Here is a 20,333-nt window from a genome sequence, read left to right as displayed (position 1 = left end):
GAACACTTTTCACATTCTCCCATGCAACTCGGCTGCTAGTCCTCCTTTCATGCAGAATCTTAAGGACATAGCTCATGTCCAAGGCACCAAAGCCAGCTAAAAAGTCAATAATCGATATCTAAAACTTGAATTGTACTACTTCTTACTGGCTATTACATCAACTCTGAAGCTTCATCTGTGTTCTACTATGGTGCTTTCAGTGTCTCTGAATACTGCAGCACGCGACATAGCTTTGCAGACGATAAGTACAACCGTTTCAGAGAGAAGAGCGGCCAATGTGACGCACTGCTTTAAGTCGAATCGATAATAAATTACGAAAACGGACGGATTTCTCAGGTTTTTACTACATATGAACACTTTTCGTATCCTCCCGTGCAACTCGGCTGCTAGTCCTCCTTTCATGCAGAATCTTAAGGTCCTAGCTCATGTCCAAGGCACCAAAGCCAGCTAAAAAGTCAATATTCGATACCTAAAACTTGAATTGTACTACTCCTTACTGGCTATTACATCAACTTAGAAGCTTCTTCTGTGTTCTACTATGGTGCTTTTAGTGTCTCCGCATATCGCAGCACGCGATATATCTTTGCAGACGATAAGTACAACCGTTTCAGAGAGAAAGGCGGCCAATGTGACGATCTGGCTTCAAGTTGATTCGATAACAAATGACGAAAACGGACGTTTTCTCAGGTTTTTACTACATATGAACACTTTTCACATACTCCCGATCAACTCGGCTGCTAATCCTCCTTTCATGCAGAATCTTTAGGTCCTAGCTCAGGTCCAAGGCACCAAAGCCAGCTAAAAAGTCAATAATCGATACCTAAAACTTGAATTGTACTACTTCTTACTGGCTATTACATCAACTTCGAAGCTTCACCTGTGTTCCGCTATGGTGATTTTAGTGCCTCCGCATACCCCAGCACGCGACATAGCTTTGCAGACGATAAGTACAACCGTTTCAGAGAGAAGAGGGGCAAATGTGACGATCTGGCTTTAAGTCGATTCGATAACAAATGACAAAAACGAACGGATTTCTCAGGTTTTTACTACATATGAACACTTTTAACATTGTCCCTTGCAACTCGGCTGCTAGTCCTCCTTTCATGCTGAATCTTAAGGTCCTAGCTCATGTCCAAGGCACCAAAGCCAGCTAAAAAGTCAATATTCGATACCTAAAACTTGAATTGTACTACTCCTTACTGGCTATTACATCAACTTAGAAGCTTCATCTGTGTTCTACTATGGTGCTTTTAGTGTCTCCGCATACCGCAGAACGCGACATAGCTTTGCAGACAATAAGTACAACCGTTTCAGAGAGAAGAGCGGGCAATGTGACGATCTGGCTTCAAGTTGATTCGATAACTAATGACGAAAACGGACGGATTTCTCAGGTTTTTACTACATATTAACACTTTTCACATTCTCCCATGCAACTCGGCTGCTAGTCCTCCTTTCATGCAGAATCTTAAGGACATAGCTCATGTCCAAGGCACCAAAGCCAGCTAAAAAGTCAATAATCGATATCTAAAACTTGAATTGTACTACTTCTTACTGGCTATTACATCAACTCTGAAGCTTCATCTGTGTTCTACTATGGTGCTTTCAGTGTCTCTGAATACTGCAGCACGCGACATAGCTTTGCAGACGATAAGTACAACCGTTTCAGAGAGAAGAGTGGCCAATGTGACGCACTGCTTTAAGTCGATTCGATAATAAATTACGAAAACGGACCGATTTCTCAGGTTTTTACTACATATGGACACTTTTCGTATCCTCCCGTGCAACTCGGCTGCTAGTCCTCCTTTCATGCAGAATCTTAAGGTCCTAGCTCATGTCCAAGGCACCAAAGCCAGCTAAAAAGTCAATATTCGATACCTAAAACTTGAATTGTACTACTCCTTACTGGCTATTACATCAACTTAGAAGCTTCTTCTGTGTTCTACTATGGTGCTTTTAGTGTCTCCGCATATCGCAGCACGCGACATAGCTTTGCAGACGATAAGTACAACCGTTTCAGAGAGAAGAGCGGCCAATGTGACGAGCTGGCTTCAAGTTGATTCGATAACAAATGACGAAAACGGACGGATTTCACAGGTTTTTACTACATATGAACACTTTTCACATACTCCCGATCAACTCGGCTGCTAGTCCTCCTTTCATGCAGAATCTTAAGGTCCTAGCTCAGGTCCAAGGCACCAAAGCCAGCTAAAAAGTCAATAATCGATACCTAAAACTTGAATTGTACTATTTCTGACTGGCTATTACATCAACTTAGAAGCTTCATCTGTGTTCTACTATGGTGCTTTAAGTGTCTCCGCATACCGCAGCATGCGACATAGCTTTGCAGACGATAAGTACTACCGTTCAGAGAGAAGAAGGGCCAATGTGACGATCTGGCTTTAAGTCAATTCGATAACAAATGACGAAAATGGACGGATTTCTCAGGTTTTTACTACATATGAACACTTTTCACACACTCCCGTGCAACGCGGCTGCTAGTCCTCCTTTCATGAAGAATCTTAAGGTCCTAGCTCATGTCCAAGGCACCAAAGCCATCTAAAAAGTCAATAATCGATACCTAAACCTTGAATTGTACTACTTCTTACTGGCTATTACATCAACTTAGAAGCTTCATCTGTGTTCCGCTATGGTGATTTTAATGCCTCCGCATACCCCAGCACGCGACATATCTTTGCAGACGATAAGTACAACCGTTTCAGAGAGAAGAGCGGCCAATGTGACGCACTGCTTTAAGTCGATTCGATAATAAATTACGAAAACGGACGGATTTCTCAGGTTTTTACTACATATGAACACTTTTCACATTTTCCCATGCAATTCGGCTGCTAGTCCTCCTTTCATGCAGAATCTTAAAGACATAGATCATGACCAGGGCACCAAAGCCAGCTAAAAAGTCAATTATCGATACCTAAAACTTGAATTGTACTACTTCTTACTGGCTATTACATCAACTTAGAAGCTTCATCTGTGTTCCGCTATGGTGATTTTAATGCCTCCGCATACCCCAGCACGCGACATAGCTTTGCAGACGATAAGTACAACCGTTTCAGAGAGAAGAGGGGCAAATGTGACGATCTGGCTTTAAGTCGATTCGATAACAAATGACAAAAACGAACGGATTTCTCAGGTTTTTACTACATATGAACACTTTTAACATTGTCCCTTGCAACTCGGCTGCTAGTCCTCCTTTCATGCTGAATCTTAAGGTCCTAGCTCATGTCCAAGGCACCAAAGCCAGCAAAAAGTCCATAATCGATACCTAAAACCTGAATTGTACTACTTCTTACTATCTATTACATCAACTTAGAAGCTTAATCTGTGTTCTACTATGGTGCTTTTAGTGTCTCCGCATACCACAGCACGCGACATAGCTTTGCAGACGATAAGTGCAACCGTTTCAGAGAGAAGAGCGGCCAATGTGACGCACTGCTTTAAGTCGATTCGATAATAAATTTCGAAAATGGACGGATTTCTCAGGTTTTTACTACATATGAACACTTTTCACATACTCCCGATCAACTCGGCTGCTAGTCCTTTCATGCAGAATCTTAAGGTCCTAGCTCAGGTCCAGGGCACCAAAGCCAGCTAAAAAGTCAATAATCGATACCTAAAACTTGAATTGTACTACTTCTGACTGGCTATTACATCAACTTAGAAGCTTCATCTATGTTCTACTACGGTGCTCTTAGTGTCTCCGCATACCGCAGCACGCGACATAGCTTTGCAGACGATAAGTACAACCGTTTCAGAGAGAAGAGTGGCCAATGTGACGATCTGGCTTTAAGTCGATTCGATAACAAATGACGAAAACGAACGGATTTCTCAGGTTTTTACTACATATGAACACTTTTAACATTCTCCCTTGCAACTCGGCTGCTAGCCCTGCTTTCATGCAGAATCTTAAGGTCCTACCTCATGACCAAGGCACCAAAGCCAGCAAAAAGTCAATAATCGATACCTAAAACTTGAATTATACTACTTCTTACTGGCTATTACATCAACTTAGAAGCTTAATCTGTGTTCTACTATGGTGCTTTTAGTGTCTACGCATACCACAGCAAGCGACATAGCTTTGCAGACGATAAGTACAACCGTTTCAGAGAGAAGAGCGGCCAATGTGACGCACTGCTTTAAGTCGATTCGATAATAAATTACGAAAACGGACGGATTTCTCAGGTTTTTACTACATATGAACACTTTTCGCATCCTCCCGTGCAACTCGGCTGCTAGTCCTCCTTTCATGCATAATCTTAAGCTCCTAGCTCATGTCCAAGGCACAAAAGCCAGCAAAATAGTCAATAATCGATACCTAAAACTTGAACTGTACTACTTCTTACTGGCTATTACATCAACTTAGAAGCTTCATCTGTGTCCTACTATGGTGCTTTTAGTGTCTCCGCATACCGCAGCACGCGACATAGCTTTGCAGACGATAAGTACAACCGTTTCAGAGAGAAGAGCGGCCAATGTGACGATCTGGCTTGAAGTCGATTCGGTAATAAATTACGTAAACGGACAGATTTCTCAGGATTTTACTACACATGAACACTTTCGCATTCTCCCGTTCAATTGGGCTGCTAGTCCTCCTTTCATGCAGAATTTTAAGGTCCTAGCTCATGTCCAAGGCTCCAAAGCCAGCTAAAAAGTCAATATTCGATACTTAAAACTTGAATTGTACTACTCCTTACTGGCTATTCCATCAACTTAGATGCTTCATCTGTGTTCTACTATGGTGCTTTTAGTGTCTCCGCATACCGCATCACGCGACATAGCTTTGCAGACGATAAGTACAACCATTTCAGATAGAGGAGCGGCCAATGTGACGATCTGGCTTTAAGTCGATTCGATAACAAATGACGAAAATGGACGGATTTCTCAGGTTTTTACTACATATAAACACTTATCACATACTCCCGTGCAACGCGGCTGCTAGTCCTCCTTTCATGCAGAATCTTAAGGTCCTAGCTCATGTCCAATGTACCAAAGCCAGCTAAAATGTCAATAATCGATACCTAAAACTTGAATTGTACTACTCCTTATTGGCCATTACGTCAACTTAGAAGCTTCATCTGTGTTCTACTATAGTGCTTTTCGTGTCTCCGCATACCGCAGCACGCGACATAGCTTTGCAGACGATAAGTACAACCGTTTCAGAGCGAAGAGCGGCCTATGTGACGATCTGGTTTTAAGTAGATTCGATAACAAATGACGAAAACGGACGGATTTCTCAGGTTTTTACTACATATGAACACTTTTCACATCCTCCCGTGCAACTCGGCTGCTAGTCCTCCTTTCATGCAGAATCTTAAGGTCCTAGCTCATGTCCAAGGCACCAAAGCCAGCTAAAAAGGCAATAATCGACACTTAAAACTTGAATTGTACTTCTTCTTACTGGCTATTACATCATCTTAGAAGCTTCATCTGTGTTCTACTATGGTGCTTTTAGTGTCTCCACAAACCGCAGCACGCGACATAGCTTTGCAGACGATAAGTACAACCGTTTCAGAGAGAAGAGCGGCCAATGTGACGCGCTGCTTGAAGTCGATTCGATAATAAATTACGAAAACGGACGGATTCCTCACGTTTTTACTACATATGAACACTTTTCACATTCTCCCTTGCAACTCGGCTGCTAGTCCTCCTTTCATGCAGAATCTTAAGGTCCTAGCCTGTGTCCAAGGCACCAAAGCCAGCAAAAAGTCCATAATCGATACCTAAAACTTGAATTGTACTACTTCTTACTGGCTATTTCATCAACTTAAAAGCTTAATCTGTGTTCTACTATAGTGCTTTTAGTGTCTCCGCATACCGCAGCACGCGACATAGCTTTGCAGACGATAAGTACAACCGTTTCAGAGAGAAGAGCGGCCAATGTGACGCACTGCTTTAAGTCGATTCGATAATAAATTACGAAAATGGTCGGATTTCTCAGGTTTCTACTACATATGAACACTTTTCACATCCTCCCGTGCAACTCGGCTGCTAGTCCTCCTTTCATGCAGAATCTTAAGGTCCTAGCTCATGTCCAAGGCACCAAAGCCATCAAAAAGTACATAATCGATACCTAAAACTTGAATTGTACTACTTCTTACTTGCTATTACATCAACTTAGAAGCTTAATCTGCGTTCTACTATGGTGCTTTTAGTGTCTCCGCATACCGCAGCACGCGACATAGCTTTGCAGACGATAAGTACAACCGTTTCAGAGAGAAGAGCGGCCAATGTGACGATCTGGCTTTAAGTCGATTCGATAACAAATGACGAAAAGGGACGGATTTCTCAGGTTTTTACTACATATGAACACTTTTCACATACTCCCGTGCAACGCGGCTGCTAGTCCTCCTTTCATGCGAAATCTTAAGGTCCTAGCTCATGTCCAAGGCACCAAAGCCAGCTAAAAAGTCAATAATCGATACCTAAAACTTGAGTGGTACTACTTCTCACTGGCTATCACATCAACTTAGAAGCTTCATCTGTGTTCTACTATGGTGCTTTTAGTGTCTCCGCATACCGCAGCACGCGACATAGCTTTGCAGACGATAAGTACAACCGTTTCAGAGAGAAGAGCGGGCAATGTGACGATCTGGCTTCAAGTTGATTCGATAACAAATGACGAAACCGGACGGATTTCTCAGGTTTTTACTACATATGAACACTTTTCACATTCTCCCATGCAACTCGGCTGCTAGTCCTCCTTTCATGCAGAATCTTAAGGACATAGCTCATGTCCAAGGCACCAAAGCCAGCAAAAAGTCCATAATCGATACCTAAAACCTGAATTGTACTACTTCTTACTATCTATTACATCAACTTAGAAGCTTAATCTGTGTTCAACTATGGTGCTTTTAGTGTCTCCGCATACCACAGCACGCGACATAGCTTTGCAGACGATAAGTGCAACCGTTTCAGAGAGAAGAGCGGCCAATGTGACGCACTGCTTTAAGTCGATTCGATAATAAATTACGAAAACGGACGGATTTCTCAGGTTATTACTACATATGAACACTTTTCACATACTCCCGATCAACTCGGCTGCTAGTCCTTTCATGCAGAATCTTAAGGTCCTAGCTCAGGTCCAGGGCACCAAAGCCAGCTAAAAAGTCAATAATCGATACCTAAAACTTGAGTTGTACTACTTCTCACTGGCTATCTCATCAACTTAGAAGCTTCATCTGTGTTCTACTATGGTGCTTTTAGTGTCTCCGCATACCGCAGCACGCGACATAGCTTTGCAGACGATAAGTACAACCGTTTCAGAGAGAAGAGGGGCCAATGTGACGATCTGGCTTCAAGTCGATTCGATAACAAATGACGAAAACGGACGGATTTCTCAGGTTCTTACTACATATGAACACTTTTCGCATCCTCCCGTGCATCTCGGCTGCTAGTCCTCCTTTCATGCTGAATCTTAAGGTCCTAGCTCATGTCCAAGGCACCAAAGCCAGCTAAAAAGTCAATATTCGATACCTAAAACTTGAATTGTACTACTCCTTACTGGCTATTACATCAACTTAGAAGCTTCATCTGTGTTCTACTATGGTGCTTTTAGTGTCTCCGCATACCGCAGAACGCGACATAGCTTTGCAGACAATAAGTACAACCGTTTCAGAGAGAAGAGCGGGCAATGTGACGATCTGGCTTCAAGTTGATTCGATAACAAATGACGAAAACGGACGGATTTCTCAGGTTTTTACTACATATGAACACTTTTCACATTCTCCCATGCAACTCGGCTGCTAGTCCTCCTTTCATGCAGAATCTTAAGGACATAGCTCATGTCCAAGGCACCAAAGCCAGCTAAAAAGTCAATAATCGATATCTAAAACTTGAATTGTACTACTTCTTACTGGCTATTACATCAACTCTGAAGCTTCATCTGTGTTCTACTATGGTGCTTTCAGTGTCTCTGAATACTGCAGCACGCGACATAGCTTTGCAGACGATAAGTACAACCGTTTCAGAGATAAGAGCGGCCAATGTGACGCACTGCTTTAAGTCGATTCGATAATAAATTACGAAAACGGACCGATTTCTCAGGTTTTTACTACATATGGACACTTTTCGTATCCTCCCGTGCAACTCGGCTGCTAGTCCTCCTTTCATGCAGAATCTTAAGGTCCTAGCTCATGTCCAAGGCACCAAAGCCAGCTAAAAAGTCAATATTCGATACCTAAAACTTGAATTGTACTACTCCTTACTGGCTATTACATCAACTTAGAAGCTTCTTCTGTGTTCTACTATGGTGCTTTTAGTGTCTCCGCTTATCGCAGCACGCGACATAGCTTTGCAGACGATAAGTACAACCGTTTCAGAGAGAAGAGCGGCCAATGTGACGATCTGGCTTCAAGTTGATTCGATAAAAAATGACGAAATCGGACGGATTTCTCAGGTTTTTACTAGATATGAACACTTTTCACATTTTCTCATGCAATTCGGCTGCTAGTCCTCCTTTCATGCAGAATCTTAAAGACATAGATCATGACCAGGGCACCAAAGCCAGCTAAAAAGTCAATTATCGATACCTAAAACTTGAATTGTACTACTTCTTACTGGCTATTACATCAACTTAGAAGCTTCATCTGTGTTCCGCTATGGTGATTTTAGTGCCTCCGCATACCCCAGCACGCGACATAGCTTTGCAGACGATAAGTACAACCGTTTCAGAGAGAAGAGGGGCAAATGTGACGATCTGGCTTTAAGTCGATTCGATAACAAATGACAAAAACGAACGGATTTCTCAGGTTTTTACTACATATGAACACTTTTAACATTGTCCCTTGCAACTCGGCTGCTAGTCCTCCTTTCATGCTGTATCTTAAGGTCCTAGCTCATGTCCAAGGCAGCAAAGCCAGCAAAAAGTCCATAATCGATACCTAAAACCTGAATTGTACTACTTCTTACTATCTATTACATCAACTTAGAAGCTTAATCTGTGTTCTACTATGGTGCTTTTAGTGTCTCCGCATACCACAGCACGCGACATAGCTTTGCAGACGATAAGTGCAACCGTTTCAGAGAGAAGAGCGGCCAATGTGACGCACTGCTTTTAGTCGATTCGATAATAAATTACGAAAACGGACGGATTTCTCAGGTTTTTACTACATATGAACACTTTTCACATACTCCCGATCAACTCGGCTGCTAGTCCTTTCATGCAGAATCTTAAGGTCCTAGCTCAGGTCCAGGGCACCAAAGCCAGCTAAAAAGTCAATAATCGATACCTAAAACTTGAGTTGTACTACTTCTCACTGGCTATCTCATCAACTTAGAAGCTTCATCTGTGTTCTACTATGGTGCTTTTAGTGTCTCCGCATACCGCAGCACGCGACATAGCTTTGCAGACGATAAGTACAACCGTTTCAGAGAGAAGAGGGGCCAATGTGACGATCTGGCTTCAAGTCGATTCGATAACAAATGACGAAAACGGACGGATTTCTCAGGTTCTTACTACATATGAACACTTTTCGCATCCTCCCGTGCATCTCGGCTGCTAGTCCTCCTTTCATGCTGAATCTTAAGGTCCTAGCTCATGTCCAAGGCACCAAAGCCAGCTAAAAAGTCAATATTCGATACCTAAAACTTGAATTGTACTACTCCTTACTGGCTATTACATCAACTTAGAAGCTTCATCTGTGTTCTACTATGGTGCTTTTAGTGTCTCCGCATACCGCAGAACGCGACATAGCTTTGCAGACAATAAGTACAACCGTTTCAGAGAGAAGAGCGGGCAATGTGACGATCTGGCTTCAAGTTGATTCGATAACAAATGACGAAAACGGACGGATTTCTCAGGTTTTTACTACATATGAACACTTTTCACATTCTCCCATGCAACTCGGCTGCTAGTCCTCCTTTCATGCAGAATCTTAAGGACATAGCTCATGTCCAAGGCACCAAAGCCAGCTAAAAAGTCAATAATCGATATCTAAAACTTGAATTGTACTACTTCTTACTGGCTATTACATCAACTCTGAAGCTTCATCTGTGTTCTACTATGGTGCTTTCAGTGTCTCTGAATACTGCAGCACGCGACATAGCTTTGCAGACGATAAGTACAACCGTTTCAGAGATAAGAGCGGCCAATGTGACGCACTGCTTTAAGTCGATTCGATAATAAATTACGAAAACGGACCGATTTCTCAGGTTTTTACTACATATGGACACTTTTCGTATCCTCCCGTGCAACTCGGCTGCTAGTCCTCCTTTCATGCAGAATCTTAAGGTCCTAGCTCATGTCCAAGGCACCAAAGCCAGCTAAAAAGTCAATATTCGATACCTAAAACTTGAATTGTACTACTCCTTACTGGCTATTACATCAACTTAGAAGCTTCTTCTGTGTTCTACTATGGTGCTTTTAGTGTCTCCGCTTATCGCAGCACGCGACATAGCTTTGCAGACGATAAGTACAACCGTTTCAGAGAGAAGAGCGGCCAATGTGACGATCTGGCTTCAAGTTGATTCGATAAAAAATGACGAAATCGGACGGATTTCTCAGGTTTTTACTAGATATGAACACTTTTCACATTTTCTCATGCAATTCGGCTGCTAGTCCTCCTTTCATGCAGAATCTTAAAGACATAGATCATGACCAGGGCACCAAAGCCAGCTAAAAAGTCAATTATCGATACCTAAAACTTGAATTGTACTACTTCTTACTGGCTATTACATCAACTTAGAAGCTTCATCTGTGTTCCGCTATGGTGATTTTAGTGCCTCCGCATACCCCAGCACGCGACATAGCTTTGCAGACGATAAGTACAACCGTTTCAGAGAGAAGAGGGGCAAATGTGACGATCTGGCTTTAAGTCGATTCGATAACAAATGACAAAAACGAACGGATTTCTCAGGTTTTTACTACATATGAACACTTTTAACATTGTCCCTTGCAACTCGGCTGCTAGTCCTCCTTTCATGCTGTATCTTAAGGTCCTAGCTCATGTCCAAGGCAGCAAAGCCAGCAAAAAGTCCATAATCGATACCTAAAACCTGAATTGTACTACTTCTTACTATCTATTACATCAACTTAGAAGCTTAATCTGTGTTCTACTATGGTGCTTTTAGTGTCTCCGCATACCACAGCACGCGACATAGCTTTGCAGACGATAAGTGCAACCGTTTCAGAGAGAAGAGCGGCCAATGTGACGCACTGCTTTTAGTCGATTCGATAATAAATTACGAAAACGGACGGATTTCTCAGGTTTTTACTACATATGAACACTTTTCACATACTCCCGATCAACTCGGCTGCTAGTCCTTTCATGCAGAATCTTAAGGTCCTAGCTCAGGTCCAGGGCACCAAAGCCAGCTAAAAAGTCAATAATCGATACCTAAAACTTGAATTGTACTACTTCTGACTGGCTATTACATCAACTTAGAAGCTTCATCTATGTTCTACTATGGTGCTCTTAATGTCTCCGCATACCGCAGCACGCGACATAGCTTTGCAGACGATAAGTACAACCGTTTCAGAGAGAAGAGTGGCCAATGTGACGATCTGGCTTTAAGTCGATTCGATAACAAATGACGAAAACGAACGGATTTCTCAGGTTTTTACTACATATGAACACTTTTAACATTCTCCCTTGCAACTCGGCTGCTAGCCCTGCTTTCATGCAGAATCTTAAGGTCCTACCTCATGACCAAGGCACCAAAGCCAGCAAAAAGTCAATAATCGATACCTAAAACTTGAATTATACTACTTCTTACTGGCTATTACATCAACTTAGAAGCTTAATCTGTGTTCTACTATGGTGCTTTTAGTGTCTACGCATACCACAGCAAGCGACATAGCTTTGCAGACGATAAGTACAACCGTTTCAGAGAGAAGAGCGGCCAATGTGACGCACTGCTTTAAGTCGATTCGATAATAAATTACGAAAACGGACGGATTTCTCAGGTTTTTACTACATATGAACACTTTTCGCATCCTCCCGTGCAACTCGGCTGCTAGTCCTCCTTTCATGCATAATCTTAAGCTCCTAGCTCATGTCCAAGGCACAAAAGCCAGCAAAATAGTCAATAATCGATACCTAAAACTTGAACTGTACTACTTCTTACTGGCTATTACATCAACTTAGAAGCTTCATCTGTGTTCTACTATGGTGCTTTTAGTGTCTCCGCATACCGCAGCACGCGACATAGCTTTGCAGACGATAAGTACAACCGTTTCAGAGAGAAGAGCGGCCAATGTGACGATCTGGCTTGAAGTCGATTCGGTAATAAATTACGTAAACGGACAGATTTCTCAGGATTTTACTACACATGAACACTTTCGCATTCTCCCGTTCAATTCGGCTGCTAGTCCTCCTTTCATGCAGAATTTTAAGGTCCCAGCTCATGTCCAAGGCTCCAAAGCCAGCTAAAAAGTCAATATTCGATACTTAAAACTTGAATTGTACTACTCCTTACTGGCTATTCCATCAACTTAGATGCTTCATCTGTGTTCTACTATGGTGCTTTTAGTGTCTCCGCATACCGCATCACGCGACATAGCTTTGCAGACGATAAGTACAACCGTTTCAGATAGAGGAGTGGCCAATGTGATGATATGGCTTTAAGTCGATTCGATAACAAATGACGAAAATGGACGGATTTCTCAGGTTTTTACTACATATAAACACTTATCACATACTCCCGTGCAACGCGGCTGCTAGTCCTCCTTTCATGCAGAATCTTAAGGTCCTAGCTCATGTCCAATGTACCAAAGCCAGCTAAAATGTCAATAATCGATACCTAAAACTTGAATTGTACTACTCCTTATTGGCCATTACGTCAACTTAGAAGCTTCATCTGTGTTCTACTATAGTGCTTTTAGTGTCTCCGCATACCGAAGCACGCGACATAGCTTTGCAGACGATAAGTACAACCGTTTCAGAGAGAAGAGCGTCCAATGTGACGATCTGGCTTTAAGTCGATTCGATAACAAATGACGAAAACGAACGGATTTCTCAGGTTTTTACTACATATGAACACTTTTCACATACTCCCGATCAACTCGGCTGCTAGTCCTCCTTTCATGCAGAATCTTAAGGTCCTAGCTCAGGTCCAGGGCACCAAAGCCAGCTAAAAAGTCAATAATCGATACCTAAAACTTGAATTGTACTACTTCTGACTGGCTATTACATCAATTTAGAAGCTTCATCTATGTTCTACTATGGTGCTTTTAGTGTCTCCGCATACCACAGCACGCGACATAGCTTTGCAGACGATAAGTACAACCGTTTCAGAGAGAAGAGTGGCCAATGTGACGATCTGGCTTTAAGTCGATTCGATAACAAATGACGAAAACGAACGGATTTCTCAGGTTTTTACTACATATGAACACTTTTAACATTCTCCCTTGCAACTCGGCTGCTAGCCCTCCTTTCATGCAGAATCTTAAGGTCCTACCTCATGGCCAAGGCACCAAAGCCAGCAAAAAGTCAATAATCGATACCTAAAACTTGAATTATACTACTTCTTACTGGCTATTACATCAACTTAGAAGCTTCATCTGTGTTCTACTATGGTGCTTTTAGTGTCTCCGCATACCGCAGCACGCGACATAGCTTTGCAGACGATAAGTACAACCGTTTCAGAGAGAAGAGCGGCCAATGTGACGATCTGGCTTTAAGTCGATTCGATAATAAATTGCGAAAAGGGAATGATTTCTCAGGTTTTTACTACACATGAACACTTTTCGCATTCTCCCGTTCAACTCGGCTGCTAGTCCTCCTTTCATGCAGAATCTTAAGGTCCTAGCTCATGTCCAAGGCACCAAAGCCAGCTACAAAGTCAATAATCGTTACCTAAAACTTGAATTGTACTACTTCTTACTGGCTATTACATCAATTTAGAAGCTTCATCTGTGTTCATTTATGGTGATTTTAGTGTCTCCGCATACCGCAGCACGCGACATAGCTTTGCAGACGATAAGTACAACCGTTTCAGAGGGAAGAGGGGCCAATGTGACGATCTGGCTTTAAGTCGATTCGATAACAAATGACTAAAATGGACGGATTTCTCAGGTTTTTACTACATATGAACACTTTTCACATACTCCCGTCCAACGCAGCTGCTAGTCCTCCTTTCATGCAGAATCTTAAGGTCCTAGCTCATGTCCAAGGCACCAAAGCCAGCAAAAAGTCCATAATCGATACCAAAAACTTGAATTGTACTACTTCTTACTGGCTATTACATCAACTTAGCAGCTTAATCTGTGTTCTACTATGGTGCTTTTAGTGTCTCCGCATACCGCAGCACGCGACATAGCTTTGCAGACGATAAGTACAACCGTTTCAGAGAGAAGAGCGGCCAATGTGACGATCTGGCTTTAAGTCGATTCGATAACAAATGACGAAAACGGATGGATTTCTCAGGTTTTTACTACATATGAACACTTTTCACATTCTCCCATGCAACTCTGCTGCTAGTCCTCCTTTCATGCAGGATCATAAGGACCTAGCTCATGCCAAAGGCACCAAAGCCAGCTAAAAAGTCAATAATCGATACCTAAAACTTGAATTGTACTTCTTCTTACTGGCTATTACATCAACTTAGAAGCTACATCTGTGTTCTACTATGGTGCTTTTAGTGTCTCCGCATACCGCAGCACGCGACATAGCTGTGCAGACGATAAGTACAACCGTTTCAGAGAGAAGAGCGGCCAATGTGGCGATCTGGCTTTAAGTTGATTCGATAACAAATGACGAAAATGGACGGATTTCTCAGGTTTTTACTACATATGAACACTTTTCACATACTCCCGTGCAACGCGGCTGCTAGTCCTCCTTTCATGCGGAATCTTTAGGTCCTAGCTCATGTCCAAGGCACCAAAGCCAGCGACAAAGTCAATAATCGATACCTAAAACTTGAGTTGTACTACTTCATACTGGCTCTTACATCAACGTAGAAGCTTAATCTTTGTTCTACTATGGTGCTTTTAGTGTCTCCGCATACCGCAGCACGCGACATAGCTTTGCAGACGATAAGAACAACCGTTTCAGAGAGAAGAGCGGCCAATGTGACCCACTGCTTTATGTCGATTCGATAATTAATTACGAAAACGGAAGGATTTCTCAGGTTTTTACTACATATGAACACTTTTCGCATTCTCCCGTGCAACTCGGCTGCTAGTCCTCCTTTCATGCCGAATCTTAAGGTCCTAGCTCATATCCAAGGCACCAAAGCCAGCTAAAAAGTCAATAATCGATACCTAAATCTTGAATTGTACTACTTCTTACTGGCTATTACATCAACTTTGAAGCTTCATCTGTGTTCTACTATGGTGCTTTCAGTGTCTCCGCATCCCGCAGCACGCGTCATGGCTTTGCAGACGATAAGTACAACCGTTTCAGAGAGAAGAGCGGCCAATGTGACGATCTGGCTTTAAGTCGATTCGATAACAAATGACGAAAATGGACGGATTTCTCAGGTTTTTACTACATATAAACACTTTTCACATACTCCCGTCCAACGCAGCTGCTAGTCCTCCTTTCATGCAGAATCTTAAGGTCCTAGCTCATGTCCAAGGCACCAAAGCCAGCAAAAAGTCCATAATCGATACCAAAAACTTGAATTGTACTACTTCTTACTGGCTATTACATCAACTTAGCAGCTTAATCTGTGTTCTACTATGGTGCTTTTAGTGTCTCCGCATACCGCAGCACGCGACATAGCTTTGCAGACGATAAGTACAACCGTTTCAGAGAGAAGAGCGGCCAATGTGACGATCTGGCTTTAAGTCGATTCGATAACAAATGACGAAAACGGATGGATTTCTCAGGTTTTTACTACATATGAACACTTTTCACATTCTCCCATGCAACTCTGCTGCTAGTCCTCCTTTCATGCATAATCTTAAGCTCCTAGCTCATGTCCAAGGCACAAAAGCCAGCAAAATAGTCAATAATCGATACCTAAAACTTGAACTGTACTACTTCTTACTGGCTATTACATCAACTTAGAAGCTTCATCTGTGTTCTACTATGGTGCTTTTAGTGTCTCCGCATACCGCAGCAGGCGACATAGCTTTGCAGACGATAAGTACAACCGTTTCAGAGAGAAGAGCGGCCAATGTGACGATCTGGCTTGAAGTCGATTCGGTAATAAATTACGTAAACGGACAGATTTCTCAGGATTTTACTACACATGAACACTTTCGCATTCTCCCGTTCAATTCGGCTGCTAGTCCTCCTTTCATGCAGTATTTTAAGGTCCCAGCTCATGTCCAAGGCTCCAAAGCCAGCTAAAAAGTCAATATTCGATACTTAAAACTTGAATTGTACTACTCCTTACTGGCTATTCCATCAACTTAGATGCTTCATCTGTGTTCTACTATGGTGCTTTTAGTGTCTCCGCATACCGCATCACGAGACATAGCTTTGCAGACGATAAGTACAACCGTTTCAGATAGAGGAGCGGCCAATGTGATGATCTGGCTTTAAGTCGATTCGATAACAAATGACGAAAATGGACGGATTTCTCAGGTTTTTACTACATATAAACACTTATCACATACTCCCGTGCAACGCGGCTGCTAGTCCTCCTTTCATGCAGAATCTTAAGGTCCTAGCTCATGTCCAATGTACCAAAGCCAGCTAAAATGTCAATAATCGATACCTAAAACTTGAATTGTACTACTCCTTATTGGCCATTACGTCAACTTAGAAGCTTCATCTGTGTTCTACTATAGTGCTTTTAGTGTCTCCGCATACCGAAGCACGCGACATAGCTTTGCAGACGATAAGTACAACCGTTTCAGAGAGAAGAGCGTCCAATGTGACGATCTGGCTTTAAGTCGATTCGATAACAAATGACGAAAACGAACGGATTTCTCAGGTTTTTACTACATATGAACACTTTTCACATACTCCCGATCAACTCGGCTGCTAGTCCTCCTTTCATGCAGAATCTTAAGGTCCTAGCTCAGGTCCAGGGCACCAAAGCCAGCTAAAAAGTCAATAATCGATACCTAAAACTTGAATTGTACTACTTCTGACTGGCTATTACATCAATTTAGAAGCTTCATCTATGTTCTACTATGGTGCTTTTAGTGTCTCCGCATACCACAGCACGCGACATAGCTTTGCAGACGATAAGTACAACCGTTTCAGAGAGAAGAGTGGCCAATGTGACGATCTGGCTTTGAGTCGATTCGATAACAAATGACGAAAACGAACGGATTTCTCAGGTTTTTACTACATATGAACACTTTTAACATTCTCCCTTGCAACTCGGCTGCTAGCCCTCCTTTCATGCAGAATCTTAAGGTCCTACCTCATGGCCAAGGCACCAAAGCCAGCAAAAAGTCAATAATCGATACCTAAAACTTGAATTATACTACTTCTTACTGGCTATTACATCAACTTAGAAGCTTCATCTGTGTTCTACTATGGTGCTTTTAGTGTCTCCGCATACCGCAGCACGCGACATAGCTTTGCAGACGATAAGTACAACCGTTTCAGAGAGAAGAGCGGCCAATGTGACGATCTGGCTTTAAGTCGATTCGATAATAAATTGCGAAAAGGGAATGATTTCTCAGGTTTTTACTACACATGAACACTTTTCGCATTCTCCCGTTCAACTCGGCTGCTAGTCCTCCTTTCATGCAGAATCTTAAGGTCCTAGCTCATGTCCAAGGCACCAAAGCCAGCTACAAAGTCAATAATCGTTACCTAAAACTTGAATTGTACTACTTCTTACTGGCTATTACATCAATTTAGAAGCTTCATCTGTGTTCATTTATGGTGATTTTAGTGTCTCCGCATACCGCAGCACGCGACATAGCTTTGCAGACGATAAGTACAACCGTTTCAGAGAGAAGAGCGGCCAATGTGACGATCTGGCTTTAAGTCGATTCGATAACAAATGACGAAAATGGACGGATTTCTCAGGTTTTTACTACATATAAACACTTTTCACGTACTCCCGTGCAACTCGGCTGCTAGTCCTCCTATCATGCAGAATCTTAAGGTCCTAGCTCATGTCCAAGTCACCAAAGCCAGCTAAAAAGTCAATAATCGATACCTAAAACTTGAATTGTACTACTTCTTACTGGCTATTACATCAACTTAGAGGCTTCATCTGTGTTCCGCTATGGTGATTTTAGTGACTCCGCATACCGCAGCACGCGACATAGCTTTGCAGACGATAAGTACAACCGTTTCAGAGGGAAGAGGGGCCAATGTGACGATCTGGCTTTAAGTCGATTCGATAACAAATGACTAAAATGGACGGATTTCTCAGGTTTTTACTACATATGAACACTTTTCACATACTCCCGTCCAACGCAGCTGCTAGTCCTCCTTTCATGCAGAATCTTAAGGTCCTAGCTCATGTCCAAGGCACCAAAGCCAGCAAAAAGTCCATAATCGATACCAAAAACTTGAATTGTACTACTTCTTACTGGCTATTACATCAACTTAGCAGCTTAATCTGTGTTCTACTATGGTGCTTTTAGTGTCTCCGCATACCGCAGCACGCGACATAGCTTTGCAGACGATAAGTACAACCGTTTCAGAGAGAAGAGCGGCCAATGTGACGATCTGGCTTTAAGTCGATTCGATAACAAATGACGAAAACGGATGGATTTCTCAGGTTTTTACTACATATGAACACTTTTCACATTCTCCCATGCAACTCTGCTGCTAGTCCTCCTTTCATGCAGAATCATAAGGACCTAGCTCATGCCAAAGGCACCAAAGCCAGCTAAAAAGTCAATAATCGATACCTAAAACTTGAATTGTACTTCTTCTTACTGGCTATTACATCAACTTAGAAGCTACATCTGTGTTCTACTATGGTGCTTTTAGTGTCTCCGCATACCGCAGCACGCGACATAGCTGTGCAGACGATAAGTACAACCGTTTCAGAGAGAAGAGCGGCCAATGTGGCGATCTGGCTTTAAGTTGATTCGATAACAAATGACGAAAATGGACGGATTTCTCAGGTTTTTACTACATATGAACACTTTTCACATACTCCCGTGCAACGCGGCTGCTAGTCCTCCTTTCATGCGGAATCTTTAGGTCCTAGCTCATGTCCAAGGCACCAAAGCCAGCGACAAAGTCAATAATCGATACCTAAAACTTGAGTTGTACTACTTCTTACTGGCTCTTACATCAACGTAGAAGCTTAATCTTTGTTCTACTATGGTGCTTTTAGTGTCTCCGCATACCGCAGCACGCGACATAGCTTTGCAGACGATAAGAACAACCGTTTCAGAGAGAAGAGCGGCCAATGTGACCCACTGCTTTATGTCGATTCGATAATTAATTACGAAAACGGAAGGATTTCTCAGGTTTTTACTACATATGAACACTTTTCGCATTCTCCCGTGCAACTCGGCTGCTAGTCCTCCTTTCATGCCGAATCTTAAGGTCCTAGCTCATATCCAAGGCACCAAAGCCAGCTAAAAAGTCAATAATCGATACCTAAATCTTGAATTGTACTACTTCTTACTGGCTATTACATCAACTTTGAAGCTTCATCTGTGTTCTACTATGGTGCTTTCAGTGTCTCCGCATCCCGCAGCACGCGTCATGGCTTTGCAGACGATAAGTACAACCGTTTCAGAGAGAAGAGCGGCCAATGTGACGATCTGGCTTTAAGTCGATTCGATAACAAATGACGAAAATGGACGGATTTCTCAGGTTTTTACTACATATAAACACTTTTCACATACTCCCGTCCAACGCAGCTGCTAGTCCTCCTTTCATGCAGAATCTTAAGGTCCTAGCTCATGTCCAAGGCACCAAAGCCAGCAAAAAGTCCATAATCGATACCAAAAACTTGAATTGTACTACTTCTTACTGGCTATTACATCAACTTAGCAGCTTAATCTGTGTTCTACTATGGTGCTTTTAGTGTCTCCGCATACCGCAGCACGCGACATAGCTTTGCAGACGATAAGTACAACCGTTTCAGAGAGAAGAGCGGCCAATGTGACGATCTGGCTTTAAGTCGATTCGATAACAAATGACGAAAACGGATGGATTTCTCAGGTTTTTACTACATATGAACACTTTTCACATTCTCCCATGCAACTCTGCTGCTAGTCCTCCTTTCATGCAGAATCATAAGGACCTAGCTCATGCCAAAGGCACCAAAGCCAGCTAAAAAGTCAATAATCGATACCTAAAACTTGAATTGTACTTCTTCTTACTGGCTATTACATCAACTTACAAGCTTCATCTGTGTTCTACTATGGTGCTTTTAGTGTCTCCGCATACCGCAGCACGCGACATAGCTGTGCAGACGATAAGTACAACCGTTTCAGAGAGAAGAGCGGCCAATGTGGCGATCTGGCTTTAAGTTGATTCGATAACAAATGA

Source organism: Schistocerca gregaria, unplaced genomic scaffold, assembly GCF_023897955.1.
Source record: "Schistocerca gregaria isolate iqSchGreg1 unplaced genomic scaffold, iqSchGreg1.2 ptg000514l, whole genome shotgun sequence".
Classification (NCBI taxonomy): Eukaryota; Metazoa; Arthropoda; class Insecta; order Orthoptera; family Acrididae; genus Schistocerca; species Schistocerca gregaria.
Note: the sequence above shows the minus strand (reverse complement) of the source record.